This window comes from Bolinopsis microptera, chromosome 13 (genome assembly GCF_026151205.1).
Source record: "Bolinopsis microptera isolate Bmic1 chromosome 13, MBARI_Bmic_1.0, whole genome shotgun sequence".
Taxonomy (NCBI): Eukaryota; Metazoa; Ctenophora; class Tentaculata; order Lobata; family Bolinopsidae; genus Bolinopsis; species Bolinopsis microptera.
In genome coordinates, this window is record NC_087084.1 from 2,972,900 (window position 1) to 2,986,016 (window position 13,117).

General features: G+C 35.7%; 1 protein-coding gene across 2 annotated transcripts in view; it reads right to left on the reverse strand.

Moving 5' to 3' along the window:
• The window catches only part of LOC134825349 (uncharacterized), a 61,723-nt gene extending 51,289 nt beyond the window's left edge, over positions 1 to 10,434 (reverse strand). For both annotated transcript variants that reach the window (XR_010161537.1, XM_063837532.1), the window contains exon 1: positions 10,411 to 10,434. The gene's annotated coding sequence lies outside the window, so the exon portion shown is untranslated. The remainder of the gene's footprint in view (positions 1 to 10,410) is intronic.
• Between the last annotated feature and the right edge of the window lie 2,683 nt (positions 10,435 to 13,117).

Genomic DNA, 13,117 nt, shown 5'->3' on the forward strand with positions numbered 1-13,117 from the left:
GTCGAGTACTCTCAACCCACTTAGTCCACATACCTCACAAACTTAAAGCACAGTATTTTAGTGGTCTAAACTCATAATACTCGTCAAAGATGGTACCTCTCTACTCAATCGTAGGAGAAGACAACAACAATTTAGGTGGCTGCATTTTATTTTGATATTAGTAGGTCCTAGTAATTATCCTTATTGTCTTAAAGTTTTAAGAGAACTATCCTTAAACTATTTTAATGCAGTCACTCAGATGAGTTATATGCCAGAACACTTCAACATAGACGCATATTCTGCCCACAATAATGGTCTATAGTTGTATTTATGAAAATTACTGAGTGGTGCTTAGCTTGTCATTCCGCCATATCTCCAATTGGTGTGTCTACAAACATAACAATAACACAAAGCCTTGGGTCCCCAAGTAAAATCTAAAATAATGAGAAGCAATTTAATAAATATGAAAGTATAATAAAAATGAAAAACAATAGATTAAACGCAGCCGGTCATTTATGTAGCGCTCGATTTTCATTACCTAGGGACCCCAGGCTATTATGTTCATAAACGAATAAAGATTTGGCGGAATGACAGGCTGAGCGCGGCCCAGTAACACTACAAATATACAACATGTAGCAAATCGGATCGAGATTCGAGCTAAATTTTATTGGATTGTGTTTTCAGTTGAGCCATATTTCGAATTACATTTATTCTAAAAAAATTGGAGTTGTAGCTTCTCAGATGACTTGATACACGTTGCAAACTTTTTGATCGCGCGCGGCCGGCGTTCACGAGAGTTATACAACGTGTACAGTGTGGCAACAGATAACCTAGATATGAAGCATAACGAGTTTATTCATTACGTGTGATCAGGAGTAAATTTTACTGCAAAGCAACAACTCTAAAATATAAATGATAAAACACGGCGGAGCTTTGTAGGTTTACAACCTACCAGGATGCGCGCCGAGTTGGACTCGTCGACGGTCCAATACATGGAACAGATATTTTACGAGTATCACCCATTAAGGCGGAGCTGAGGTATAAGATCCAATGTATGGGTACTGACTTTTGGCCCACCCTGTATATATTTAGTATATACGGGTGCTCTCCTTGTTATTAATTATTCAGTTTTTATTATTCAGTTAAACTGTGATTAAACTTGTTAGCCCAAGCGTTTTGGTCCGTCATTCCTGCCACTCATCATTGCCTACTGCAAAGTAGAAATTTTTCTGAGACAATAGAGAAACTGACCTTGTCTCACTAAATTCAACCACTTTCCATAATAAAATACTAACAAATAAAGTTTTAAAAATAATTATATTCAACCACTATACTAAAAAATATTTCCTCAAGTTTACTTCTAGTTGACTAATTCGTGGTTTAAGCTCTTATTTTATCTATGAAAGGAATGTAAAATAAAACTCATTGTTTCATTGAAAGCCTTTTGATTTTCAAACAAAAAAATATGAAACACTAATACAAAGTTACTGAGTTTAAATCAGCTGAACGGTGCTCAAAATTAAAGGATGATATATGATATATATAATGCCTACTGGTGAGACTAGTAGGCATTAGGTGAGACCAGTGCGTGGCATTAGGTGAGACCAGTGCACATCTTATAAGTTATCTTTCAATAAGTGATCAGATTACGTCAGTGGTTCAAGCATGTAATATTCAGATCAGAACTTTGTGGTTTATTGCATCAAAACTGTCTTTTAACCTTTAGATTCAGCTTGTTCATGCTCTAGTACTCTCTAGAATTGATTATTGCAATAGCGTATATTTTGGACTGAGCTCTTATGATTTAAGTCGTTTACAGAAGGTGCAAAATTCTGCTGTAAGATTTATTTTCGGGAGAGGAAGAAAGGCACACACTACTCCACTACTTAAGAAAGTTCATTTTCTACCAGTTAGATTTAGAATAGATTTTAAGATTGCCCTACTTGCCTACTAGCGTTTAAATAATATAGCTCCTCCTTACTTAAAAGAGTTGATATCTCCTAGGCAGCAAAGTTTTAAAAATGTACGTCTTGATAATGATTATTTTTACCTTAGTTTTCCGCCCTCTCCTAACTACCTTAATTCCCAAAAATTTGGGCGACAAAAAATTTGAGCGGGCCTCTCGCCCAAATTTTTTGCAGACCAAATTAATTGCATAAATCTTTTCCGTCTGCTAAATTTTTTGCTAACCAAACTTTTGGCATTTGGCCTGTGGCCCTGAAATCTATAGAAAGATGGCTTTTTCTTCATATCCAAGTGAAATAATATTTGAAATTTTAGTTTTCTAATCTGTCATTCATGGCTTGACCAAGTAAAAAGGCTTATATTTTAAATGAATAGAAATAGCTGGAATAGCTAACAGCTACTAATAAAACAAATGGCTAGAGGTACGGATAGCTAGAGATTTAAACAAGATCTGCAAATGGATTATCGTCGACCGTAAAATCTGGGCAGATCGTAAATTTCATAATGTGAAACAACTCAGACTACCACCTACATGCTTAAAATTTAAAGCAAAATGACTGGAATAATAAGGAATAATAATGAACTAAGGCAAATATCTAACTGAAATTTTAGTGGAAAATCGTTCATTTTTCGAAGAATTTGTGCCCAAATTTTCGGTCGCCGAAATGAATTCAAATTTCCTGCCCAAATTTTTCGGGCTCAAATAAATTGTGCTCAATATAATGGCACACAAATTTTTGGGAACTAAGGTATGTAAACACAGAGAAAGCTTTTAGTCACTGTGCAGTTAAAGTATTTAATTCCTTGCCATACGACATAAGATCAGCTGAGTCAGTTACATCTTTCAAGACCAAACTTAAAACATACTTCTTTTCTCTAGCATTTGATTGATTTTGCATTTACATAGGTGAAATGAACTTGTCATGTCTAATTTTCAATTAAACTAAGCTCAGTTAATGTAAGAGCCGCTTTAGAAAGCACTGGAGTTTATCTCCAGGATTAAATTATATCGAGTTATATGATTTAGCTATAAGGCGGTTTATAAATGTTGTATTTATTATTATTATAAAGGGTCTCAATAAGAGGTCTCGACTGCCTAGGCGTCAAACCTTGGCAGTCGGTAGTTTTCCTCTGGCCCGGGATCAGCTGACCCTAGGGACCAGAGGGTAAAGGTGTAGAGACTATGTGTATCTACAAATCTTTCGAGGTTGTTTTTACAAGAGACAGGGCTTGCTACGCAAGGGAAGAAAACCGGGAGAAACAATCACAAATTATACAAATAAATATTATAAAACCTAGCAAAAAGAAATTCAAACAATCCTACACTACTACAAATGTTTATTACATACTACATGTAATTATTATAAAGGGTCTCAATAAGAGGTCTCGACTGCCTAGGCGTCAAACCTTGGCAGTCGGTAATTATTATTATTATTATTGCGTGAAAATTATAGCAGAGCGTAAAGATGCGTTTCTGTGCTGTGTGACGAGGTCTTTAGGTAAGTAAAAATTGTATGAACCACTCCTTAACCTATAAAACTGGTGGTTATATCATATTCAGAAATCAGACTTAACATATCAAGAGACGCAGTTACTGAAATCCTGTTGGAAACCTGCTGGACGCCGATACAAAGTCGAACCCAATTCTAATTGACTCTGACTTCTAAATCAATCCACCAGGAAACATAGCAGAAAAGGCTCGAATTGATGTCTTCACTCTCCAGTGTTATAGGATTGTAAAGTCCTTTGCAGAGAAAACTTATGAATCATTAAAAAAACGTAGTTAAAAGCATCTCCACTCCAATGGTATTCTGCTTATTGAATATGTCAATCCTTTGCAGCTCGGAGTGGCCCAGTGGTGCATTTTTGACATGACTGTATTGGATTTTCTGTAACGTCAGTTACTGTTCTGCAGTAAGCTTTTTTAATAATTTTGTATCGTATATTGAAGTATTCAGATTGTTTGTATATTTGGAGTTCTATATATTCTTAAAGAAATTTTAATATTTTATGATTTTTCATCTTTATTATCTTGTATATCATTTTGTTAGTCTGTTGAGTCTCATACATAGATTTCTTGTGGTCACCATCTATGTTTTGTTAGAAAACCTGCTAACCTTTCTGGGATATCTTCTTGTTAGGTGTATCTGCCTTATTTAGTCAGGATTTTACTTGCAGCTATAAACTTCCGTTTTTACTCCTGTCCAAGGCGAGATGCACGATCTCTACTGTCATTTAGGTATCATTTACAGCTGAGCATAAGGGTTAAATTTAAATTATTTAACCTTTTGGTGCTGTATAAAAATAACATTTATTTATTATTATAAAGGGTCTCAATAAGAGGTCTCGACTGCCTAGGCGTCAAACCTTGGCAGTCGGTAGTTTTCCTCTGGCCCGGGATCAGCTGACCCTAGGGACCAGAGGGTAAAGGTGTAGAGACTATGTGTATCTACAAATCTTTCGAGGTTGTTTTTACAAGAGACAGGGCTTGCTACGCAAGGGAAGAAAACCGGGAGAAACAATCACAAATTATACAAATAAATATTATAAAACCTAGCAAAAAGAAATTCAAACAATCCTACACTAGACTACAAAAGTTTATTACATACTACAGTGTAATACACGATAAATAAATGCTGTATAATCAAGAAACAGGGCTTGCAGGGCAAGGGACGGAACACAGGGACTGGTTACAGAGTGTATAAAACAGTGATTCAGCAAGTACCCATTGGGTATTGCTGAATCTGACCCACAAAATACCACAATCAATACAAGAATATACAATATAACTAACATCATGTTTATACAAGAATCAGGGCATGCAGAGCAAGAGAAGAAAAATAAGAGAAAAACTCCAACACATGTATACCCCTTTGTCCAGTAAATAACAATAATTACTTGTACACAAAGCTGTATAATATAAAATACATAACAAATACACACTACACAGTCTACCCAATACACGAGTTAAAAATTAGAATTAGAATTAGAATCAAATTTACACAGCAATACAATAAGAATAAAAATAATTTAAGAGGCTTCAATCTGCTGTGCAGGACATTCAAGTCAGTCGAAAACTGTTAGCAGAACACCCTTCTAGGGAAATAAGGATATAGTTTGTAAAACATAATGAGTAATAAAATAATGAGTGATAAAATAAGATATGATTTAACAGTGAACTGTGGGCATGAAGGTAACAATTAAGATTACATAGATGCCCACTTTGGGATTACGTTAGTAATGTTATTTACAGTTATATACAGAGAAGTATAGAACAATAATAGATTGGCAATGATAAAAAATGGGAACGAATAAAGGAGATGTTTAAAGTTCTATACTTCTGGAAATACCTAGGTCATATATAACTCAGGGGGCCTTTCCACCCGACAAAAACTCCAGCCCCATAAAATTTGTTTCAGTTGTCACATAGCTAGAGTGTAGAAATAGTCGAAACTATTGTTTATTTCATAGGATGAGACTCCTTGAATTACATCTGACATAAATTTAGATTTCATACATTGTGAGAATTTTACACTACATTCTATAGTCCTTATGTTCTCTGGAATTGTATTCCAACATTTTGCACCTAAATATGTAAAGGTTTTGTGTGTTCTGGATTTGTGAATATAAAGGTTGCACCTCTCAGCATCACGTGATCCTCCGGATACATAAGAAAATTTATCTGTGAATGATGATGGTGCAGCCTCATTAAGAATTTTATACATATACGTTGACAGATGGAGTTGTCTTCTTAAGTGTAAGGGTAACCACTTCATATTTCGATATACATTTACTGATGGTTCCTGCCAATGAACATCCAGAGCAATTTTTGCTACTTTCTTGTATAATATATCAAGAGAATTAAGTTTGGTTTTGGCAGCCCTGCACCATATTATATCCAGGTAGTCAAATTGGGGGAGCATAAGAGCATTTACAAACATTTTTCTATATTTCAGTGGAAGAAGATTTTTCGACCTGTATAATGCCCCTATTCTTTTAGCAATTTTTGATTTCACATAATCAATATGGTCATGAAAGTTCAATAAATTGTCTATCATGAGACCTAAATATTTTTGAGATTTAGTTTCTTCTATAAATAGGCATTCTTTTTCCAAATCCAGAGGGATTGACAACGTGTCCAGATTAGGTGATCTATCAAATACAATGAATGAAGATTTTGCAGCATTTAGTCTCAGCTTGTTGATTCTAAGCCATTCATACACAATTTTCATATCCTTAATTACATTCTCATATATGCCTCGGGAAATGTTATCAAAATATAGTGCACTGTCATCTGCAAATAAGTAAACAGTAGATTGTGTGCAATTTCTACTGAGATCATTTATGAATAAACTAAATAGAATTGGTCCTAATATGCTACCCTGTGGCACACCTGTTTTAACAGGGAGTGATGTGCTTACATTACCACGTATTTTGGTGTGTTGCTTTCTGTCCCCCAGGTAGCTTTTGAACCACTTTATGACAAAGCCATCAACTCCATAATACTTAAGTTTTTTTAATAAAATATTATGGCTTACTGTGTCAAAGGCCTTTTTGATATCTAAGAATACAATTGCAGGTTTCTTCTGTGATTCCTTAGACGTAAATATTTTATCAAATAGATTAAGCATTAGAAAAGTGGTGGAATGATCTTTTCTAAAACCATACTGATGGTTGGTAAGCAGTTTATTTGTTTCAACATACTCTGTAAGCTGTTGGTTAACAAAATATTCTATGCATTTTCCAAGTAGGGGGAGTATGGATATTGGCCGGTAGTTATTTGGATCATTAGGGTCACCAGTTTTAAGAATTGGAGTGACTGATGCAATTTTACATGCCAACGGCATTGTTCCACTTTTCATACTAAGGTTTATAATATGAGCTACTGGATCGATGATTTGGGGAATAATATACTTATATATTTTAATGGGCATGATATCGTTAATCGATTTATCTGATGGTATACTGAGTATATATTCTTTTACTTGTTCAACAGTCACCTCTTCGAATACAGAGAGTTTACACTCTGTTGGAGGCGGCATATATTCTAGGAAGTCGTCTGAATCCTTTTCCTTAATCGATTCTTGTATTATTGTACCAACTGTGGCAAAATGCAGGTTAACTCCGTTAACATTTAAGTTGCTTGGGGAAGAGCTACTTATTTTTCCAGGTAAGTTTGAAGCATGTTTGATAGTTTTCCAAATGCCTTTTAAATCGTTTTTTGCACTTTTCACAGTAAGGTCCTGAACAATATTTGTACGTCTGTTTTCTTTGGATAATTTTGTCACATAGTTTCTTTGGGGACGATAGTTGTCCCACGAAGTAGAGCATTTCTTATGTAGTTCACTTTTTCTGCATTTACATATTCCATTAATACAATTACACTTGAATTTGTTTAATTGTCCTAAGCACTTTTTATACTTTCTGAAAAGCATCTTCTTCTTCCGTATTTCTGCCAACAGTTCTTTAGAGGGATTACAGAGAAAGTTACTATTACATTTTATCTGTTTAGGTGGACAGTAATTATCATACGATTCCTGGATGTGATGATTAAGTCCATCTAGGGCATGGTCTACATTAGTACAGCTTAGAATATTACTGTAGTTGCTGCAGGATCCCAGAAAATAGCTTAAGGCTTTCAGATTGTTTAAGGAGTGGTCTCTGATAAGAACCTTCTGGAATTTACTAGCTTTACTTACTTTAAAGTCGAGAACACATTTGAGAGCTTGGTGATCTCCTATTCTATCATCAAGTACTTTACACTCTATGAAATTAGAGTAACAGTTAGTCATGACAACATCTATTGTGCTCTGCGTTATCCTACCATCTAAGTTTGCAACTCTAGTAATTCCTGTAACAGTCTGTATCATTCCAAAGAGCTTCATTGTTATATCTAACTTTTTATAATCTAGATCAGATAAAGAGTTTTGGTTAACATTAACATCGCCAATCCATATTACTTTCTTACCTTGAAGTTTCATCATACATTCAGTCATATAATCAAGGAAAGTATCTAGGTGACAAAAGTTTTGTGATCTGTAGAAGCAGCAAATGTAAAGATTGGCATCCTTGAGTTGTATCCATATAGCTTCGATTTTAGAAATATCAGAGTAAGTTATATCTAAATTGAGTAATTTGTGGTTTACATTTTGGTTGATCAATATACCACACCCTCCTCTTCCTCTATCGTTAGGTCTATCACACCTTATAAAATCAAAGTTTAAGGGGAAGTTAAGTGTACTAGTGTCTATATCAGATTTAAGGTTTGTCTCATTAATTCCAATTATGTCAAGCTTTTCGCGAAATATTAGCTCCTGTAGTTCAAGAGTTTTTGCCAGATTAGTCAGGCCACCCTGTATATTACATAGACCAAGAGAGAGATTATCGTTTATTGAGGTACGAATGTGGTAATAATAAAGTTAAAAGGAGGACAAATCTATACGTTTCTTCTTCAAGCAATTTAAATAAAATTCATGACATTTAGTTTTATGTCATGCTGATTTATTTGTGACTTAATAATTTAAAATGTGATTCTTTGATAAAAGTATCAAATACTCATTTAACTACAGAACTTTCTACAATCTGAATGGAGAGACTAAGTTTGCTCATTGTGGGATAAATATTTTAAATGTTTCGCCAACCTGGCGATTCCCTTGATATTAAGGTGAACATTATCTATTCCCTTTTTGAAAAATACCTGTTTCCTTACTCCAGTAACTCGGCTGGTAAATAGTCTATTATTACGTTCTAAATCTATATAATTTAACCCATGGCTAGAGCAGGTGTTAGAAATAAACCTATTTAATTCGTTGATAACTTCATTTTTGTTATAACTGTTCCTAGGTAAAATATTTATAACTGAAATTCTTGCTCCAATAAACATTCCCCAAAGTATACTAAGTATTTGATCAATTCCTTCTGTTGCATTTTTCATAGAAATATAATTGTTACAGACAGAATCTACGTAGTTTGTACCTGTTAGTATGAAAACACGCTTTACATCCTTTTTGTCCAGTTTTTTGAACTCCTCATCATGTAACAGCCTATTTAACATTTGAGCAGAGTTCGCTCCAGGGTAGAAGAACACCATAGCTTTCTGCTTCCTCAAACTTAGTAGAGTTCCGTTGAGGTCCCTGAACATACTGCTGCTGATGTAGATGGTATCAATTGGCAGGTCACTTGGGATCTGTTCAGGTGAAGGAGGCGCTGCAGTTGACTTGGCTGAACTCTTAACTCTGGAATGGTGGACTTCAAATTCACTTTCGTTGTAGGGTACATATCCACTAGCTGGAGAAGGTGATTTTCTTGGTTGACTGCAGACAACTGGTTTGATAAGTCTAAAAGTTAAACTGATCCTTTTGTCTGTGCATAGTGGATCGGGACATAGTTCATGGTTGAATTGATGTTGGGACTTTTTGGACATAAGACATACATCTCCATTTTCTAAAATTAGGGAAGTCACCACTTGTCCTGTTTTGATTTCAGTCAACTGCATCATCCTGGAAGCACCAAGGGACACTGTTACAATGTACGAATTTTCTTCAATAAATTCTTCATTGTCACTATGAGCAGGCATATGTTCCTCTCCAGATTCATAGAGATTGACCAGAACACTGTTGTAGTTGTATTCTGGGAATAGCTCATCTAGAAAGGAACATATACTTGCCATGTAAGATCCCTGGGGGATCTTCTTTGGGTCATGCATTCCTCCACTGTACACGTAAGGATGTTTCCCAAAGTAGACTGATTTCCTGTTATGGAAGTGGTGGCTGAACTTTAATTCCTCAAATAAGATTTCAACAGAAAATTTGCTGAATGGTGCCTGTTCAATAAGTTCAACAGGTGTGATGGCGATATCAGGGATTTCATAGTCTGTAGTAAGGTCTGAACTTGACACAGGTGTTAAATCTAATCCTGCATAATATTCACCACTTCTTGGAATAACTGAGCCAGTGTCTGTAATCTCGCTGGTTGAAATGTCTATGTTGTTAGAAATAATTGATAGAGGTGCTTCTACATAGCCATCATCATCAATCAACAAAAATGATTCTGGTACCTCACATTCATTGTCATACTGAATGTTATTGTTGCTGGAGTCCGTTTGCACTGATACATCGAAACACTTGTATTGAGCAATTGATTGGTTTCCACTTTGAGGCGAAATAGTTTCATTAATCTCTGCTATTGTTTGTGAGGTTTGAACAATCTCCTCTAAAATGAACACTTTACGCTCCAGAAACTTCACGCGAGTTTCAAGATCTGAACAGTTTGTACATTTTGTATCACATTCCATCAATAATTTGCCGAAAAATGTTTCCAATGAATCGTTCATGATGTTGAGTTGGTTGAGTTGGTTGTAGATAAATAGATTGATTGAAGTCGATTGAAGTTGATTGAAGTTGATTGAATAGATTTGATACCTCCAATTACATTACATTTTTGTCATGTTGGTCATTTTGGTCATACCTCAATAAATGTATTTAATTGTAGTTGTGAAAATAGTTTAAAACTCTTGTATAAACAAGAGACAGGGCTTGCATAGCAAGGGAAGAGATATAAGAGGACCAGGTAAAAAGTGTTTATTACAGTATCCAGTGAAGAATAAACTAAATATAGAGTATCTACAGTGTAATATACTCTCAATAATATTATATGTCTAAGACCATCCTGAGAATTCTGGCTGATCCAAGCAAAGCTGTCTTCTGGAGATTAGAGATGCTCAGATTGCAGTGGACTGCGTCGAGGTGTTTACGAAAGTTAATGGTGATAGTTCCTAATGCGCCTATCACCACAGGGACGATTGTGACCTTTCGTAAATTCCAGTTCTTCTTAATTTCTCTTTTTAGGTCTTGATATTTCAGTATCTTTTCTTGTTCTCTATCCAGGATCCGGGTATCTCCTGGGACTGCAACGTCAATGATGGTTGCTGCGTTGGTTACCTTGTCTACCAGGAGGAGATCTGGTCTGCAGTGTTCGATAACGTGGTCCGACTGGACATGGAAGTCCCACAATATCTTGACTTTTTCGTTCTCCAGCACCTTCTCTGCCCGGTGTTCGTACCACCTTTTACTGCGTGGGAAGCCGTATTCCTTGCACAGACTCCAGTGCAATGCGGCAGCTACTTTGTCATGCCGACACTTATATTCTGTCTGTGAAAGTTTTGGGCACCCATTCAGTATGTGGTCTATTGTCTCGTAATGATTTCTGCAGAGTCTGCAGAGGGGAGAAGAGCCAGGTGTTTTGTCAATCCTGTGCTTCACATAATTAGTCCTAAGTGCTTGGTCTTGGGCTGCTATCAACAATCCTTCTGTCTCCTTCTTCAAGTCTTGTTGAGTGAGCCAGTTCCAAGAGGTTAACGGGTCCGCTATACCCATCATTTGCCTTGGGAACTGTCCGTGCATCACTTTAGCAGTCCACTTCTCCTTGCGGATTTCCTCGCGTTGTGTTCGGTCGATATCTTTCTCTATCTCTTCACCCAAGAGTATCTTGTCTTTGACAAAGTAGTCCTTCAGTGCAATCAGTTCTGGGTCTCTACTTCTCACCACATAGGTGGTGAGTGCATTCTCCTCTCTCTTTACGACTTCCTCTATACTATGTAGCCCACGGCCACCCAGTTGACGGCTTACGTATAACCGATCAACATCTCCTTGGGGGTGGTGAGCTCCATTTATCCTCATCAGTTTCCTGGTCTATTATTTATTTATTATTATTATTATTATCTCCTTGATCTAACAAAGGTTGCAAGAAGCATTATTGGATGTGTGGCGCGGACCAGTAGTGCATCGGGCTACAAGGGATTCTGCATCTTTGGTGGATGGGTATTGAATGTAAGTGCTGGATGCTTAAACTCGAGAGAGTATTGAGATATTTATATTAATTGCTTGATGAAAATATTATTCACAATTATTTATATAACTAATTACAACACTACAAATCAATTACATTTATTGAGTATTATGTATCGCGATGGAAATATTTGAAGCAGGTAATTTCCTGTCCAAACTCAGGATACATGACATGAAGACTTTGTTGTAACTTGTATGAAAAGCATAATACCGTTCAATTTCATAGCATTTTCTGTTGTAATATACCTAAATACTGTCTCAACTCCAAACCCTCAGATAGCTAAGTCAATAAATGATGCAGGACAATGGATCTCCTCAAGGTAGGGATTTGAACTCAGAAGCCAAAACTAACGCCACTTTTAAGAGAAAGGCATTGAAAAGAAGGAGACAGTCTCAGAATAAAAAGCAAAAAACTGAAAACGTGTCTGTTTATGTTCATTCTTTCGACAATAAGGAAGCGTTAGAACGAAGCAAAGCATGGGATAAAGTAACAGTCGATAAAAAGCTGAATTATGTAGCAATGGAGGGTTGTACGAACCCAGCTGCTGAAGCTGCTCTTTATAGTGAATCTGATCTCAGTGTTTCTTGTGTCCTGCATGGAATCTTTGCTGATGCATTGGTTCAGATAGCAGAGCTTCTGCAGGATGGTGAGAGAGCTCCTGAATTCAATGTTGCACTAGGTACTAGTGATTTGGTTGAAAATGTGGATGGTAATGATGTGGAGATGGAATATCCTACCAAAAAACAATTTAAGTGGTACCACAGGGTTCCAGTTTAATTGTATAAATGCATGCTCAGATACTTCTGGTCTATTGCTTTTTCAATATACATTTTATTTCTATTTATATTCTATGCCCTCAAATTACGCTTCGCAGTATTTTGGCTTTGGCTTTGGTCTGATCTCATGATAGAATGACTTTTCAGAAAACATTTAATATTTATCATATTTAGGCTCAATTAATTTTTTCTTGCTGCTGAACATTGTGCTGGATGACAAATATGTTTGTTGATACTGGAATTCTATATCATTCCGAAAAATTTTATGCGGCATGAGAGTTTGTATAAACATAGAAGGGCAATAGTATTGCAGTAAATTACAGTGTGAAGTTTGTGATGCTATACTTTAAAATGGCAAAAATATCGATAAACATAATTCTATCGTTTATACTTCCGCATGAACACGTTTTGGAATTCGCTGGTAATATTATGAGTAATTTTCATTGTTATTATAATAGAATTTATCATAAAAACTTATTTAATGGTGAGTTTTATAGCAGACTTTTCATTGCTTTTTTTGACCTTTTTTTACCACAGTAAAATAAACAATT